Raw genomic sequence first — 7,233 nt, 5'->3', positions numbered from 1 at the left:
CATAATTGAGAATTCATAATATAACTAATCGACAAACTTAATCGAGTCGATTACTTACATTATGAACAATCACAACCAACTGAAATAGTTTCATATTTGACCATATAGACGGGCATGAGACAAAGGTGACAGAATTAATCAAATAAAATCATGAAAAATTAACAAGCTATTAAGACAAACAACAACACACGTAGAATACACAAAATAATAGAAAAAATACCTTTGAATCTTCAATTTTAATCCGACTCGAACTCAGCTTGGATTTGGATTTTTGTTTGAAATCAAACAGACCTTAGTCGAAGTATTTTCCACTGAAAATACTTTGACTAAGGTCGATTAAACCTCAATCTTTACTCAAACTGAACGGTATCCGAAAGTTTGGTATTTTTAGGGTTCTTGAAAGTTTGATTTGGGCTTTAACCATTTCTGGTCAGATTCGAGGAGAACCAAACATGATACAAGGGTGAGGGTAGCCTAGGGGTCATTTGGTGTTAGTTTGAAACGGATCTGAGTTTGTTCTTGTTTGGTCCGAATCTTCAAAAGAAGGTTCGAGAAGTTCCGAACTGATTCGAACCAAACAAACTACAGATCCATACTCAGGATGACTAGGGGAAGCTATGGTGTTAACTAGGTGTTGTTTGGTTTAGATCTGAACTTGGCTCGAATCTTCAAATGAAGATTCGAGAACCTTCAGGGAGATTCGAACCAAGCAGATAACATATTCGGATAGAGGGTGTTCAGGGGGTTCTGGGGTGTTAAGGTGGTGACCGGCGGCGTTGATGCCGCCGGGTTTCAGGCGGTGGAATCGGGGCGGCTAGGGTTAGGGGTCTGTTTGGAACGATGATGAACAGGAGCGGAGAGGGGGGGTGTTTAGTTAGGGGGCCGGGTAAAGGATTATGGGTTTATATAGGGGAATGGTGGGTGGATATTGACCGTTGGATTAGGCAGGATGGATGGCTGAGATCTATTCACTTAACCAAACGGTGTCGTTTGGTTTAAGTTAGGGGGACGGGTTGAACCGGGTATTGGATCGTGTAAGGGTCTTGGGTTAGGGTGATGAAATCTTGGCCGTTGGTTGGATTTAATCCAACGGCCCTTGATGAGAGGTGACCAAACGACGTCGTTTGGTTCTGGCTTTGAATTGGACCGGACAGGCTGTTTGGATTGGGTTGACAGGGGGGTAAATAGATTTGGGCCTGGATTTTAATCCAGGTCCAATCTTTACAACTTGTATATTTTTTTTATTTTCTGATTTTATTAATTAATAAAATCCTAATTAAAAATAAAAATAAAATTATCATTATAATAATATTAACTATAATATAATTTTAACTTCACAAAAATATATTAATTACTCTATAACAACTATTTAACACATAGACGAAACATCAATCACACAGTGAAATATTTGAAATAGAACCAATGCATATTTTTGTGATTTTATTTAAATTATCTCTTAAATGCATAATTAAATCCTATATGCCTGCAACATGTATTTTATTTTATTTTTCATTTTATTTATGACAAAGTAAACATTTACGGACATAACACAAGTATTTAACACCACGCAAAAATCAAAAATTACACAGTAAAAGAAATTTATTTTATTTTTTGATTTTATTTTGGAGTAGTTTTCGTAAGGCAAAAATCACGTGCTCACAGCTGTAACCATAGCCTGAGAACTCTGCGGGGCATGTTGTGGCTAAGAAGTCTGTAGAGGTGCACGACTTCCAAGTCTAGGGAAATCCCTCACCACATGGAGTATGTCACCACACTCAAAACAAGCTCTAGGAGGACGTGGTAGTAGGAACTATGCGGTACGGGTACTCTGAGACCCATGAACACCTGAAACACTAGGTGAAATCTAAGACGCAAACTGAGCTGGCTGACCCACAAAACCTCTACCATGTCGTACTCTTCCTCCAAAATAAGGACCAATGGGTCTCTCTAGTCTACGAGGTCTCCTCCCTTCCCTATAATCTCTCTCCTAACATCGTATGTCCTCTCTCTCCTGGACCCACCTATCTTCTACTCGGGGAGAGGTCCTCACCACCTGCCGAACTGGGACCATAGGTTGTGTCGCCATGAAACATAGAACCTGACTGATGAGAACTCGCTGCTCTGGAGTAGGGGCGGCGGGAGTCTAGGTCCCTCCCCCGATCTATGATGTAGTTGGTACAACCAGATTCAATCCCGCCTGAACCAATGTACCAATTATGCTCAAGAACTGTGTTAAGGTCTCCTAAAGTGCTGGAGTAGTAGTAGCAGTAGGCGTATCAGGTTCCTGGACTCCGGTTGGAACTACTGGTGGCACCTCGGTGGCAGCTCGCTCGGGTTCTCTGGCTGCACCACGTGCGCATCCTCAGCCTCTACCCCGGTCCCGACCTCTGACAGCTCCAGTAGGGGTCACGAGTGCCTGATCATCTCGGGTAGCACGTGCCCTCACCATCTGTGAGAAAATAGAAGACAAAAGTTCAAAGCGGTGACATCAAAATCTCGCACGACAAGGAAATCAAATAAAGTGGAATTTTCCTAATGGTTATATAGCCTCTCGCAGATAAGTACAGATGTCTCCGTACCGATCCACGAGACTCTAATAAACTCGCTTGTGATTCATGACTCCTATGAACCTAGAGTTTTGATACCAACTTATCACGGCCCTAATTACCCTTCGTGAAATATCGTGACGGCGCCTAGTCTCTACGACTAAGTAAGCCTAATAAATGGGGAAAAGAAACTATTTGCTGAAAGAAAATAGTATAAAACCAAAATAACAATTGAATTAAGATGTCGCCTGGCATATAACAATATAAGAATCTCAACCTAATACTTCCCGAAATCCGGAACCCCATGAATCACAAGCTAAGATAATACATAAGAAGCTCTAACTCCAGAAATGCCTATCAAAAAGGAAAATACAGAAGGGCTAATGTTTTAAGAGAGAATAGAAAGGGACTCCTCGGTCTGTAAACACAGCATAAATACCTCGAAATCTCTAGAATAGTCGCCTCGCCTCAAGGGTGATAGGACTGAGTCGAAGTACCTGTATCTACACATGAAAAATATGCACAGAAAGGGCATAAGTACACCACATCGGTACTCAGTAAGGGCCAAGCCTATCCTCGGTCGGGTAGTGACGAGGAAAGTCACCCTACTGAGATTAAATGAAATAGAAGGTACAATAGTATGGAATACGATAGTGTAATTAAGTGCAACAGTAACAAATAACATAGAATAGAAAAAGCAAAAACAACAATAACAGAGACAAAATAATCACGGAAATCCGTCCTGTAGTCCTCAAATATAAATATCCAGTGGATCTCCCGGGTGCAGTCCCGTAGTCCAACTCATAATGTGCGGTGATCTACTGGAAATCCGATCCGTAGTCCCAAATGTAAATATCCAGTACAGGGGGAATCTATCGGGTGTAGTCCCATAGTTCTAAAGTAAATGTGCAGGGGGATCTACCGGAATACAAATCTATAGCCCCAAAGTAAACAGGCAAGGGGGGTCTACCGGGATATCGTCCCGTAGTCCCAAAGTAAACACACAACAACAACAACACGAAAAATACACAATTCAATTCAAATTCCATACTAAGGTAAAATAGGTACTTCTAGCCTAGCATGCATCACATAATCCAAATAAGGCATGTTGAGTATGTAAAGCAATTAAGTCAATTAGACATGTTTTCCCTAAGCTAACAACAGGTTTAAATTGCAAGTAGTATAAACAACAAAAAGAAACACAATTAAAATTACTTAAAGAAAACCGGATTTTCAACAATTAGCACAAGTACGTACTCGTCACCTCACGTACAAGGCATTTCAATTAACAATAATACCAAATCCTAAGAGGAGGTCCCCCACACAAGGTTAAGCAAGCCACTTACCTCGAATCAGCTCAAAATCAACCCGAAACCACGTTCTTACCACGAGTACTCGACTCAAAATGGCCCAAGTATATTCAATTAAATTGCATAATGTAAATAACACTTCAAGTAACTAACTCAACTAATACATTCTAATCTAATACGCGAAATTAGGTAAAATGACCAAAATGCCCCTCGGGCCCACATCTTGGAATCGGGTAAAATTCACAAAAGTATAAATCCCATTCACTCCCGAGTCTACCCATATCATGTTCGTCCAAATCCGACGTCAAATGACCCTCCAAATCGTCAAAGTCCACTCTCCAATGTTCTTCCATTTTTCCCCAATTTTACCCCAAATTCTCAAATTAAATGATAAGAATCAAGACTAGATTATGGAATTTAACCCAAGACAAGTGAAGAATACTTACCCCAATTACTCCTTTGAAATTCCTCTCCAAATTCACCTTTTCCCGAGCTCTCCAATGAGTTTATGAAAATATGGACTGAACCTTCGTTTTTGAACTTAAAGTTTCTGCCCAGACATTTCCAACTTCGCGAACGCGACCACTACCTTGCGTTCGTGAAGCACAAAATCACCGACCAATTCAAATCCTCTTTCGCGAACGCGAATGCGAAGCTCAAACTCTCCAAGCCTTCGCGAACGTGACTGCACCTACGCGAACGCAAAGCACAAAGTCCTGGGATCCCAGCTGCCCCAAATACTCTACGCGAACGCGACCACTACCTTGCATTCGCGATGCACACTATGCCATACCCTTCACAAATGGGGGACCAACATCATGAATGTGAAGGGAAATTTCTCTTTCCTCATGCCACATCCCTTCGCAAAATCGAAGGCCAAATCTCTGCAACACATAACTAAAGAAATCTACAACTTTCAAAACAAGAATCTGGTCCGTTTAACCACCGGAAACTCACCGAAGCCCTTGGTACCTCAACCAAACATGCCAACATATATCATAACATCATTCAAACGTGTTCCAACCTTCGGAACACTCAAAACAACATCAAAACACAAAATTTTCATCGTATTCAATCCTAAGAAATCAAAAAGTTTTTGAATTACGCTTTCGATCGAAAAGTCTATCAAACCACGTCCAAATGACTTGAAATTTTTCACACATGTCTCAAATGACACAACAGACCTACTGCAACTTCCGGAGTTCCATTCCGGCCCCTATATCAAAATCTCACCTATCAACCGGAAACCTTAAAAATTCAACTTTCGGCATTTCAAGCCTAAATTAGCTACAGACCTCCAAAATACAATTCGAACATGCTCCTAAACCCGAAATCACCCAATAGAGCTAACGGAATCGATGGAATTCCATTTCGAGGTCGTCTTCACACTGCTCCGACTACAGTCCAAATGCTAAAGCATAAGCTCTCATTTAGGGACTAAGTGTACCAAAACACTCCGAAACTCAAAACCAAATATCTCGGAGAATCAAAGTAGCAGAAACAAACATGGGTAAAGTAGTTAATAGGGGTTCGGGGCATAAATTCTTAAAACGACCGACCGGATCGTTACAAACTGTAAGAATTTTAGCTACGAGAATTATGTTATCAACTGGAATATTCTTCTTTACTATACTATTTTGTGGGAGGAGATGTATTTTAATGTCCAGTAATTATCAATTGTCACTTAGATGTAGGCCACATGTGCAGTTGAATTTCAAGGCTTGGATTTACTTTCTGTATTTTAGTATTTTTTTTATTTGCTTTATTAATTAGATATAATTCATTATCAAACTCGAGGAAGTCTCGAAATCGAATTTCGATCTCTAGAACTAAAAATGGACCTTTGTATCACTACATGCTTATGCTCAAAACAATGTCATCTCGTGTGCACCTCATATGCATCTCGTGCGTCTCACGTGCATCTTTTATATATTAGTAAACAAAATTCAAAAATCTTATAGAGAGTCAAAATTTGTATGATCTGCTTGAGCGAGATGATTGGATGAGATGTTGAGCTTCCATGCGGCCATAAGTTTCACCCTCATTGCATCCATAGATGAATGTCCAGATCTACTATCTGCCCAATCTATCGCGACATTGTCGCACCCCTTTTTTTCTTGCGGAAACGGGTTCATGACATTTGGGAGAACAACTCGTTCCCTTTCGGGAATTGGGTTTGGATTGAAGAGTCGCCACCTAATGATTTGAGTGCATTAGGACACTAGGAAGAATTTGATTTAGGAAACCAGAGATTGGGTAAGGGCTTGAAATTATCCCGAGGGGAAGGTGTTAGGCACCCCTCAGGATCTGCTAATGTGGTTCCCGGCCAGGCTACGGTTGTGACTTTAAGTACAAATAACATGAAGGCGTGTAAGACTTCAAATAAGAGGGGATTTTCACATAAGGAAATAGCTGAAATTAAAAGAAAACAAAATAAAAGTTGAATTTTGAGAAAATAGTTTGAAAATAAACAAGTAAAGGAAAAGGGGGTCCTAGGTTTATAAATAATATGGATCACCCCACACAACATCTGATAATCACTCCTCAATGAGGGGATACACGAGATATTATCGCGTGGTCGTCATATCCATATCTACCCTTCCCACCTCATTAAGGTATTAAAGCGCGAATTGGCCTTGATTACTTATTGCATGTTATTACTCGTCCATTTCCTATCAGTTACGGAGGCACTTAAGACAACTAATCCTAAAGGGGAGGGGTATTAGGCTTTGTAGTTTCAAAGGCAATATTCTAAGGCGACAAACAAAACACATGTAACAAGTTTGGGGAGAAAGCATATAAACAAATAAGGCTATAACAAACCTCCTTAAACCCAAAGAAAAGCACATAGTTTAGCATGTCTTGCACATACTGCTTAGGGTTTGATTAAAACTTAAAAGGTTGAGGTAAACTGATTTATTACATATTTCAGATAAGAAATACAAATCAGGCCGGCCTGCTAGTTGTAGTTAATAAGAATCTGACAAGTTTACCTTATGGCTTGCCTAAGTGTTAGACGAAGACCTATAGGCATGCTATCTACTCATTTCAGAAATGAAGAGGTAAACGGATTACAGATAGGTTAGAAGAATACAGGTTCTGCAATTGATAATGCATTACTACTGACAGTTTAAGCTTACAAGCGAGTGAAGCGATTCAGATTTGATTAGAACCCCAATAGACATGTTTTATATGTGTTTGTTAACTTAAAACACATTATCTAGGTGCTGCATTTATTACGAACGTGATATCTGATTTCACTAGTTGTTAAAACCTATAACATGTTTGCCTAATGAGAGGTGAGTATGCAAGAATCAGAAAGGACTTGTAGGCATATTATCTACATGCATGTGCATCCTATAGACATGGTATCTATA

Source organism: Nicotiana tabacum, chromosome 1 (genome assembly GCF_000715075.1).
Source record: "Nicotiana tabacum cultivar K326 chromosome 1, ASM71507v2, whole genome shotgun sequence".
Classification (NCBI taxonomy): domain Eukaryota; kingdom Viridiplantae; phylum Streptophyta; class Magnoliopsida; order Solanales; family Solanaceae; genus Nicotiana; species Nicotiana tabacum.
Note: the sequence above shows the minus strand (reverse complement) of the source record.